We start from the raw sequence: 12793 nt of genomic DNA, 5'->3' as shown, positions 1-12793 counted from the left end.
CATAGTACATGATAGTACGTAGGTAGGTACCAATATATTTTAGGTAGGTACCACACATTCGGAGAAGTAGGTAAGATCATGAACTGGCGGTCATAGAAATCGAATAAAAGTAGGTACTAAATTACAATTCGTCATTATCGACAGTGTTTTTTAATATAGGTAAATTAAAATACTTTTGAAACATTTTTGAAATCTGTTACAATCTTTTTGTTTTGACGTTTAAAATAGCGACACGTTCCAAACGTTCCGACTGTGTTTAGTGACAGCAATTAAAATGCAAAGAGTATAGTATAGTTTTTTAGTTTGAAATGTTACAGACGTATGATCTAACATTATATCTAATGGTTGCCGATACAATATTATGCATACTTGAAATTGTCGTATATCGTTTCGCTTATTCTATCGATCGGCGCCTTACGTGCCAATACCAGATTTACCATTTATGAACGTTCCTCAATGTAAACGTCAATGTCACACAACTGTCAAGCTCAAGAAAATGTGCTGAATAAAAACCAATGAAAAAAGAATCATATGGAAGCGACATACCTACAAAAAAAGTGTGGCCGACGCCATATTGCCGAGAACTGAACATGGCGGTCTGTAGTGCTGGGAAGACAAGTTGATATTTGACAAGGATATCGATAAACTAAGTTGTCATCATTTTAAACACATAAACCTATTAGATCCACTTAAAGACAAGAAAAACATAGTGTACAAAAGGCGGAGTTTATACGTCTTATGATATTCTCTACCAGTCCACCTTAACGCAAAGCAGAAAAAATGTTGATGTTGGCCTGTAACTTAAGATAACATATAATTGAGAGAACGCTATTTGTTGGCTTATGAGTCTTTATGACGGCCGTTTGCATTATCGATACCTACTCTAGTTCATAATCGTACTAATTACGATTAATTAAGACGATAGTGCAGATATCACAAAGTTGCAATTTAATTATTAATATAAATGCATAGATGGTCAGGCAAGTCTTGTCGGTAGAAAAAGGCGCAAAATTCAAATTTTCTATGGGACGATATCCCTTCGCGCCTACATTTTTGAAATTTGTCGCCTTTTTTTACTGACAAGATCTGCTTGACCATTTATAATTAGCGGTATTGTGAACTAGGGTACCGTTATTAGTTAAATATAACATAAGAAGATTATTCTTCCTATGTAGAATAAAACAACATTCATACACAAAAATATTCTTTATTCATTTCTGATTCGGAATAATACAACTTTGTTCAGGTAGTTCCAGAAAGATTCTTTTTCCGTTTGTTTTTTCTATAATATTGGAAACGTACATGAAGGTAAGTTTGAATTACTTACACTTTTCATCAGCAAGAGTTTGTGTTTTGCCTTATATTTTCTGTTCCAATGGTTTCTAACCATTTTTTTCTCGTACATTCAGTTCAGATTTCGGTAACCTGAAAAAACAAAAATATTATATAATATATGATTACTTACTTTCCCTCAGTACAACCGCTTTCAGGATACAGGTTTTAAGTATATACATACATATATACTTGGTCAACCAGATCTTTTCAGTAGAAAAAGGCGGCAAATTTGAAAAATGTAGGCGCGAAGGGATATCGTCCGTCGTAAAATGAGATTGGTCCAATTTTTGCTAATTAATTGAAAATATAAATGTACATACAAAATCTTTCAAATACATGTTAAGATTCTTCCCCAAACTTTTCTTAAATTCGATATAAAAGCACATCACTAGCTGTCAAATGTACTAATTTCTATAGTACGAAAATATCGAAAATAAATCCTTAATTTATTCCAGTATATCGCAAATAGTATTTATTGGCTAGTTATTAACTAAATACACACCATAAGAAGGCAGTCATCTATGAAATAACAAATATTTCAGTTAAAATGTAAACATACCGGTGCAACGACAAACTTTTCCGGTTTTCCTTTTTTCTTGAGCCACATCCAACAAAACTGCACTTAGGCATTATGTCCTTTCTTGTCCTTAACCACTACACCACATTATTAAACAGAAATATTCGCAAAATTTCCAAATATCCAATATTTTATTTTAATAACAGAACACTTTGACGCTTCATGTACCATGGAAAACGTGAACTGAATATGGCGGACCGGCCACAGTAGGCATGTCACGTGACCATCAAATGAAAAATGTTGCCATAGAGAACGCACTGAAGTATTGTTATCCTTTTCCACATAAGAGAAAATATATTGGTTAGAAAGTGACAACATAATGTTTACTTATTCTGCATCGAAATGCTTGGTATTTGTATAACTGATTGCATGTATAGAACAATATGCCGAGTCCACTCTTTTATACGTCATTGATAAAAACAATAACAAAGCCTTTGATAAAAGCTATTTAAAATTTTAACGCGTCTATTTGTGTATTGTTTTATATCTCATATACTTTATTCTGTTGTGTGTATAAGTGGAATAAATTGACGGAGATACTACAGCGTTACTGGTAAGTGACCTCTGGTTTTTCAGTTTTTATTTTATTTCGTAACCTAATCTGAATAGCAATGTTTTTTTTATTAAAATATGTGAATGTTATCAGATAGTGTCATAACTTACCTCGCTATTCTAGTCAATCTGCGGTTTATCCGTTCATACCATTAAATTGAATACTTTACATTTAGATTTTATGTTTAATATGGACTGAGCTTTGAAACTGATTTTATTAAGTTAAAGAAATATTATTAATTAAATCTAACAACTAAACTGAAACTGATGATACTGAAGGTCCTGGCAGCATTCATTTATACAGCAAACCTCACTGGTTTGTTTGGATATTTTGTGCGAGGAAAGCTACCAGCTAGGTAGCTCTTCTGTATCCTTAGGCATTAGGCATCTTTGTGTGTCTTCAACAGAGGAGTCAGAAACTTTTCATGGTCATAAAGAAGCTTCTGATATAAGTACTTATATAGAAATTACATTAAATACAGTAAATGTTATTTGACTTTAGAGTCATGAGTTTAGAGTTAATACATATGTGAAGTTCCACAGGTAAAGGTACCTTATGGTGGTCGGCGCATACACTGTTAAGAACGGCGCTCCAATACTAATACAACATATTTATATTCATTTATTTGTATTACCTACCTAGTCATATATTGTGAGTGTTAAAATCAGGTAAATAAAAGTTAGTGTAGGTACAAGATGAATGTCTAATTAGATTACAAACATAAGTAGGTACATTAATAAAAAGAAAAATACGACAATAACAATGCAATTAAACAATAGAAATAATAAACTGTCAAACTATTTGTCCAAGAATTCACCTATGGAATAATAGGCCTTTTGGATTACAAAAGATTAGTTTACTTACTTAAAGATTTTAATTTGAATATAAATCCAAGAATGGTGCAAGTATTTTTATACTATTAGGATCTTAATAAAGTTTTGGTTTTTTTAAATCTGTTTCGGCAATTCTATACCTGAGTCAATCACTAAAATAAGTTAAATAAAAAATATGGCTAAAACTTCAGGTAGGTACCTAACTCCTACGCTTATTATTAGCATTTACTCACGGAAAAACGATGTTATCGCAAAGATCTAGGCGCATATCGGAAAGCAAGTGCTGCCGGCCCGAGTCGAGCATAAACAAAGGGAATCATGTCATCAATCATCAAGTTCCCAAAAATTTGGAAATGTTCTCAATAATTTCAAGAAATAAAGGAAACCTTCATTTTGGAAATGGAATTTTTTAAATCCCCATACAAATATGTGAGGATTTTTCGAAATTATTCCGTGTGGTATTTAAATTCACCGATATATGTTTAGCCAGCTACACACGATACCTACTGGCCCTTTACCAAGGACTGAGCAGCAAGGACAAGGACTTACGAGACTTAAATACAGAATCTTAAGTTTCGTAAGCTAACCTGGCTAACTGCAAGTGCAAACTAAAATGACCGCGTCTATTGTTCTTGTTGCAACACATCAAGTAACGTGACTGCATCACGCGTATTGAGAAATAATCGATACGGTTTTTTGCGTGATTATGTTAATCACTGTAATATGCTATAATTAATGGAATTATTCTCGATCCTTCCGTAAAAATGCGTGGACTTTCAAATAATAAGACTTACTCTTAGAGTAAAATTTTGCCAGCCGGATTTTTCCCCGTCCGTATGAGCGAGGTTCTGTTATTGGTCAAATATGTCAATTTTGGGCCCACGAAAATTCACATTTCTCGTCATGTCGCTTCTTTGCTTCCCCCCCACGCACTTTGAACATATGCCACTTAGCCAATACTGGAATAGACTGCTGTTTCCACTTACTATCAGACCCGCCGTACGCTTGTTTGATATCATAGTGTTAAGTTCTATTAAAAAAAAACTCGACTCACCAGCGCCCAGCAATGGTCTGCCACAGCTCACATAACATCCATTGGGAAACCAGTTTAAATTTGGAACTTATTACACGAGAATAAGGTTGACAGTTGAATGATATTTCCAATGCCTGTTACGACTGTTATTCTTGGTGGAAAAGTGGTTGAGTCACACCCATGTAGAGAAACGCGGACGCATAACTTCCTATGGGAACCGTTTTCACACCGGTGTGATTTAAAAATATCTATACGATTCTCAACCTTTTTCCTTTGACATAAGTTGGATGTAATGTAGACTTGACTTGGCCAGTTATGGTGAGACGACGCATTTGAAATTGAAAAGCGTGATTGAATTTCGTTTAAAATAAATTTAATGAACCTTTTCATTGTGGATCGTCCTCTACGCGGAGCTAATATGTGAAGGCTACCGTGGCTATCTTAAATCTTAATCTGGCTACGCGTGAAAATATAAACATTGAACATAAATTCATAAGAAATGACCGTATTAACCCTTTAACCGCCAGAGTCTGATATATAAGACATTACATATCCAGCTCATTTCGCCAGTCTGATAAATAAGACAAAGATCTGATTTGGTTTTTACAGCACATTTATAACTCCCATAACTATGCCAACCTTACTCTGCGTGGTAAAATTACTGTCGGTGGCGACACGAGCACGCTCGATCAAAAATTGATGGCGGTTAAAAGGTTAAAATATTATGAACGAAAATATACATTGTGAATTGTAAGTAACAATAGAACTGACAACAAACATCACGCAATGCGGTTGCACTTCTCAAGAAATGCTTAATCCGTGTTACTTAGTGCCTTGTCGATAATTAGTCTTCCTTGTGTTACCGCAGGCTAATTATCGATGTGCGAATTGCTATCTGTTTACAACACTTTTCTTGTTACATTGTGGTTGACAGTCTTATCCGTCGGATAAGTCGGAGGATACGTCATTACCAAACTTAAATGGAGCTGGGCGGGACACGTTGCCAGGCTGAGTGATGCCAGGCGGAGTGGTGGCCGCTTACAGACGAAAGGAGTGCCTGGCGTCCGTTGGCTCGTTGGGTGGACAATATTCGAATGCGGGTCACTTCTGGATGAGATTGGCTCAGGACCGGGATAAGTGACGTACTCGAAGAGAGGCCTATGCTCAGCAGTGGGCGATAAAAGGCTGATATGATGATGATGATGAGTCTTATCCGTATATTTTGTATAGAGATGTAATAACGTAATGATCATACATAGTTATTCAATAGGAATGCTGGTCTCGTGTCCATATTGTCGTTCGCACGTGTACCACGGTAATGATATGTGAGAAACATTAGAGTACCTACCTATTATAAATACAGCACCTACAAGGCAAATAAATAATAGTTTTCAAGGGCAACAAGGGGGAATCTAAATCTGTGTGGGAGCAATTTTTATACTTATTAGTAGAATCTTCATCATCATCATGTTCAGCCTCTAGTCGTCCACTGCTGAGCGTAAGTCTCTCTGTATGTACACAGTCACCTGCAATAATATGTTACACAGCGAAGGCCGCAAAACTATCTGACATGATCTTATTTGTAGAGCCATAAGAGCGTACACTGTAACATATTTTCCCCACTGTGTAACCACTTATCTCAGTTCTAAGTTAGTCTCATCCAGAAGAGTCCCACGTTCTTTCAAATAGGTATCGTCCAACCGACGAGAATCAGGGGGCCTACCGCGAAAATCAAAAACTCGCAAATTGAGGGGATCTTTCTCTCTTACTCCAATGAAAGCGTAAGTTGTAGTAGAGTGACAGAGAAAGATGCCCGCAATTTGCGAACATCGATATTCGCGGTTACAGTCACTTGACGAGAATCAATATTGTTAAAGCCGGTTAAAGTTTTAGCGCGTGATAAAAAACGTGCGTTCGTTCGGTCGTTACCCTTTATAAAAAACCGTATAATATTGTTGTTTTATGGCGAGTTTGTAGCCTTGATATCGGCAAGTATCAAATGGACCACAGTGGAAATTGGCCCGAGTCAAAGTCCTTTTGGCAATGACATAATATAAATTCTAACATAACGCGTAATATGATTAAAACAGAAAACGGATTACATCGAAATAGAAATGATATTTATTATAGCATATTAACAAACCAAGACCCTTGTTTTTGAATGGCTATAATAAAAATTGGCTAAGACTAATGACAGTTTATGTCTTTAGTAGACGTAGGTACCAATAATAGATATAGATCACTGATTACTACCAAAAAAATTGTTGAGTTCGAGACCACGAAGACAAGTCGTAACGTCAAATTTCAGACTAATATATAAGCGACTAAATCCCGTTTTAGTGCATAATAATGTGTATAAATTCCTGCAATTCTAAAAATCCTAAAAACTGGTAAGATCTATGTTTCAAAAAGTCGCAAGTCCGAGTCTTGCTCGACACACTAACAAATTCTCGTATTAAATAATAATCTCGTCAACTGTCGCCAGCCGCGAACCGGTCGAACGGATCCTATTATCGAGAGCCAGGTTAAGATTTCACAACTTGGTATGGTTTTGAACTGGTTTTGACATGACCATGACGATCGTCTTGGTGATTGGCGCGCATCTCACGCACGACATTAACTTAATTTTGTATGTACATACATACCATCAGCAGTGCAGCGAAGTGGATGGCGACTTTATCAATGAATTCATTCATAATTTCTCCATGCGATTTCGCAGCTCACTGCACCAACGTGAGCGATCTTCAAATTTATATCAATATAAGATCAAAACCGTAACAAGTACATAGTTAACCTTTTCGACGCCGTGTCAAACACAAAAGCTGTCACGCTGACGCCACGTCACCGAAGTGTCAAAACTGAAATTGAACTTTATGCATATGCACGTAGGTCTATGTTGCTCTGTGGTCTGTGACTGATTAATCGGTCTTTGGCGTTGAACCTATGGTGCGGATATATCGGTAATTGACGTCCAAAAGGTTAAATATGAATCATGCTCCTGGCTGACGCTGCTTTTTATTAGGGTTCCGTAGCCAAATGGCAAAAAACGGAACCCTTTTTTTCATCAAACCCATACGTGTGGGGGATACCCCATAGATATATGGATAGGTCTTCAAAAATGATATTGAGGTTTCTAATATCATTTTTTTCTAAACTGAATAGTTTGCGCGAGAGACACTTCCAAAGTGGTAAAATGTGTGTGTGTGTGTGTGTAAGAGAATGATAAAACTAAAAAAAATATATGATGTACATTACCATGCAAACTTCCACCGAAAATTGGTTTGAACGAGATCTAGTAAGTAGTTTTTTTTTAATACGTCATAAATCCCTTAAATAAGGAACCCTTCATGGGCGAGTCCGACTCGCACTTAGCCGCTTTTTCCAAGAGATATTTTCGACTGTGAGCTCGTCTCTGATGTTGTGAGATGTTGACGATATGTCGGACCAAGATAACTATGCGTGGCATTTGCAATGACAAAGTACGGCAATATCATCATTGATGTAATTTTTTCGTTTTAATTTAACAAGCCGTTGATAACCTATATACTTACTTAATTGAAAAAGGGTCTAGCCGCAATCCTATAGTGAAACTGCCCCTAGCTAAAGTGTGTCTTAGGTGCGTTTATTTGTCTTATTATAAGATATCGTTTTACCAAATTTCAAGGCTAGAATCCCCTTGGTTTGGCTAAAAAAAAATTTTTTTTTAAATCGTTTTTATTTTTTTGTAGCTAAACTAGTGGTTCGATTGTTTTGAAATTTGGATGTTAATTGCATCTAATATTAGTATATTTCCAAAAAAAAAATCAAGGTTGTAACTTGTTTATAAAGGCTTAAAAAATATTTTTAATTTTTTAAACTTTTTTTTTTAATACTTGTGAGTACATTATCAGCATAATAAGTGTAACCAAATAAGGGGGTGCCGCTTCTTCTAGCTAGAGTTTGAATTTTTCCCATACAAACGTGAACCACCCTAAAGTACGTAAGAAGGACGGCCTGTATGCATTAGTAAGACATTTTTACCTTGCTGCTCCAAATGGATTTTTTTACAAAAAATATATTTTATGCAATAGTATATTCTGCATTAAATAACAAAAAATTGAGGTTGTCGCTATCTCACAAGTATTAAAAAAAAAGTTTAAAAAATTAAAAATATTTTTTTAAGCCTTTATAAACAAGTTACAACCTTGATTTTTTTTTGGAAATATACTAATATTAGATGCAATTAACATCCAAATTTCAAAACAATCGAACCACTAGTTTAGCTACAAAAAAATAAAAACGATTTAAAAAAAATTTTTTTTTAGCCAAACCAAGGGGATTCTAGCCTTGAAATTTGGTAAAACGATATCTTATAATAAGACAAATAAACGCACCTAAGAAAGGTATACACTTTAGCCAGGGGCAGTTTCACTATAGGATTGCGGCTAGACCCTTTCAATAAAATAATGCAGTTATTGGGTTAGGGCTTGTTAAAATCTTCATAATCATATCATAATACAGTAGGTAAGTAGTGGATTAGAGTTTCTGAAAATGTTTATTTTAAGAAACTTTTTTTCTTTTTGACACGCTTTTATTAGGTCGACCTGTATGTAATGTAATCTTGCAAGTTAAATTTGATCCACTTCCCGGTTTCCGATTGAGCTGAAATTTTTGAGCGAAGCGTAGCGAAGGTCTACGTTTTGACTCGGGCATTTTGCTCTTGTATGTCCGGATGTTCTCCTCTACAGGTCACAATTCTCAACCGATTCTTGTGAAATTTTGTGACCAGAGGAGTAAATAATTTTTTTTTGTCGATCCCGTTTTTGGATATTTTCAAAAATGGAGGAGTTGTGATACCTCGCGCTTAAACAAATAGTCGTATCGATATCATAAGAGTATTTTCTTTTTGAGACATATTTACATAGCAAATGGCAAAAAATGCAGAAAAATTGTATTGCTGGTTGCTGGTAGGCGGTATTTAAATATTTAGTTTGTACTCGAGAATAAGTAGCCGAATTTCGTCAGCTTAGTTAAGAACTATCATGGCGCATTTTGTAAACAATCGCTTTTTAGGGTTCCGTAGCCAAATGGCAAAAAACGGAACCCTTATAGATTCGTCTGTCTGTCTGTCTGTCTGTCTGTCTGTCTGTCTGTCTGTCTGTCTGTCTGTCTGTCTGTCTGTCTGTCTGTCTGTCTGTCTGTCTGTCTGTCTGTCTGTCTGTCTGTCTGTCTGTCTGTCTGTCTGTCTGTCTGTCTGTCTGTCTGTCTGTCTGTCTGTCTGTCTGTCTGTCTGTCTGTCTGTCTGTCTGTCTGTCTGTCTGTCTGTCTGTCTGTCTGTCTGTCTGTCTGTCTGTCTGTCTGTCTGTCTGTCTGTCTGTCTGTCTGTCTGTCTGTCTGTCTGTCTGTCTGTCTGTCTGTCTGTCTGTCTGTCTGTCTGTCTGTCTGTCTGTCTGTCTGTCTGTCTGTCTGTCTGTCTGTCTGTCTGTCCGTCCGTCCGTCCGTCCGTCCGTCCGTCCGTCCGTCCGTCCGTCCGTCCGTCCGTCCGTCCGTCCGTCCGTCCGTCCGTCCGTCCGTCCGTCCGTCCGTCCGTCCGTCCGTCCGTCCGTCCGTCCGTCCGTCCGTCCGTCCGTCCGTCCGTCCGTCCGTCCGTCCGTCCGTCCGTCCGTCCGTCCGTCCGTCCGTCCGTCCGTCCGTCCGTCCGTCCGTCCGTCCGTCCGTCCGTCCGTCCGTCCGTCCGTCCGTCCGTCCGTCCGTCCGTCCGTCCGTCCGTCCGTCCGTCCGTCCGTCCGTCCGTCCGTCCGTCCGTCCGTCCGTCCGTCCGTCCGTCCGTCCGTCCGTCCGTCCATCCGTCCGTATGTCACAGCCACTTTTCTCGGAAACTATAAGAACTATACTGTTGAAACTTGGTAAGTAGATGTATTCTGTGAACCGCATTAAGATTTTCACACAAAAATAGAAAAAAAACAATAAATTTTTGGGGTTCCCATACTTCGAACTGAAACTCAAAAATTTTTTTTTCATCAAACCCATACGTGTGGGGTATCTATGGATAGGTCTTCAAAAATGATATTGAGGTTTCTAATATCATTTTTTTCTAAACTGAATAGTTTGCGCGAGAGACACTTCCAAAGTGGTAAAATGTGTGTCCCCCCCCCCCCGTAACTTCTAAAATAAGAGAATGATAAAACTAAAAAAAATATATGATGTACATTACCATGTAAACTTCCACCGAAAATTGGTTTGAACGAGATCTAGTAAGTAGTTTTTTTTTATTCGTCATAAATCGCCTAAATACGGAACCCTTCATGGGCGAGTCCGACTCGCACTTGGCCGCTTTTTTGTTTGCACACAGAAAGTCTGGGTTCGATCCCCAGTAAGACATAACTTTTTGTATTTTTTTTTTCACTTAAACTACTTTTTTTTTTAATAAATTAAAATCTTTGTATTGTTGATTGATCAAACCGCTGTGTGGCGCTGTCATCGTGCACGGTCCCAATAAGCTATGCTCGCGAGGTCTACAGCTCACAGAGCCACTAGTGCATACACATGTAAGCCGGGTGACAATGCAATATTATGGTACCATCGAGCTGATCTGATGATGGGACAGGAGGTGGCAATAGGAACTCTGTGATGAAACAACGCAACCTAATTGTGTTAGGGGTTTTTAGAATTGTCTCGATGAGTATTAGTTGTCTGTCGTAAGAAAAATATAGTCAGCGATAAAAACTTGTACCAAAAATGAAATTTTTGCCAAAAACTTATTGACTTAATGCATTAATATGTTGTTTAAATTACATCGTTTTATTCTGACTTAATTACACAGTTTTATTATCAAAGTAAGCATTGATCTAACTATTTAACTAATGACTTTTTTCTACTCCAGCACTTAAATGTGTCAATTAAATGACTGACAGTGATATCTAAAGCAATGTCATTTGAATGATTTGTCTATAGGCTCATAAGATGACTGCTAGCAGTCATCTTATGATACAAGTTCCGATCATCTTGATTGAAAGAGGTATGTTTTCATTTACAATAATAACTCTTTTTTTTTTAAAATAATAACTTAATTTTTTTTAAATAATAACTCTTTTTTTTTTAATAATAACTCTTTTTTTTTAATAATAACTTTTTTTTTTTTTTTTGCTGCATCTGTCATAGAAAAAGTAATGTATGCAACAGCTCATAATTGGTTCTTAAAATTCTCGGGTCTTTTTTTACAAAACTCGACTACGTCTCGTTTTGTAACTTCGACCCTTGAATTTTAAGAACCCTTATTATATCACTGTTGCATAAACTACTATTTGATGTATGTATTCATTTAAAATAGATAGATAACCTACATCTGTTACAAAATGGTGACTGGTTTTGGATTTTATAACACAAAATCGTTGCATTCGTATTTACTACGTTTCGATTTTATATGACAACCTCGTCTACTAAGACTCCGCTGTCCGTCCGTCCGTCCGTCTGTCACCAGGCTGTATCTCACGAACCGTGATAGCTACTATAGCTAGACAGTTGAAATTTTCACAGATGATGTATTTCTGTTGCCGCTATAACAACAAATACTAAAAACAGAATAAAATAAAGATTTAAGTGGGGCTCCCATACAACAAACGTGATTTTTGACCGAAGTTAAGCAACGTCGGGCGGGGTCAGTACTTGGATGGGTGACCGTTTTTTTGCTTGTGTTGCTCTATTTTTTGTTGATGGTGCGGAACCCTCCGTGCGCGAGTCCGACTCGCACTTGGCCAGTTTTATACAATTCACGGCTACATTGCCTATTGATACATGTGGAAACAAAAGTAATGACACTAATACATTTCAATAGACTTTAAATCGCTTTATTATGTAGCAATCAATAGTGTGTTGAATAGAAATTACAGCACACAATATACATGCATGTAGGTAAATAAGTGGAGGAATAAGGAAATAACTTTAACCTTTAAGGTGTAGGTATGTGCATGTTTTTTATACCTATACATATGTATAAGCTTTGTAAGTAAATAATATTATAATAAATAGTTATACATATAGGATAAATACGGGGCCGATGAAATGAAATGAAATGAAATTTATTAATGTATGTTGAGAAAGGGTTACATGTTAAGCTTAAAGCCGATGTTATTTTTGTATTTTTTTTTCTTCAGAATAGATCGGGGAATAGGTAAAGATAGGGAAAGATAAAGTTCCCTATTGCTTACAATCAGTATACCTAAGCGCAATTTCGCTGTATGTCCTAAAAACCATAACAAAAATACAAATATAAATACAATATTTAATCAAATTATTTGATGTTTAGAGAGAGAACACAGTTGTATTCAGCGAAAATATATGCCCATTTTTTGCAAATAAAATATTCTTCTATCGCCCGAAGCGATAGAGAAATATTTAGACGATTCTGCGGTAGCCTTCCTAGGTATGAACATTGAACAGCTAAAATAGGTACTAACTCTACTGTTTTAGATAGATTCTGCACT

The sequence above is a fragment of the Cydia amplana genome, chromosome 19 (assembly GCF_948474715.1).
Source record: "Cydia amplana chromosome 19, ilCydAmpl1.1, whole genome shotgun sequence".
Classification (NCBI taxonomy): Eukaryota; Metazoa; Arthropoda; class Insecta; order Lepidoptera; family Tortricidae; genus Cydia; species Cydia amplana.
The sequence above is the reverse complement of the archived record's forward strand: the minus strand, read 5'-3'. Positions refer to the sequence as shown.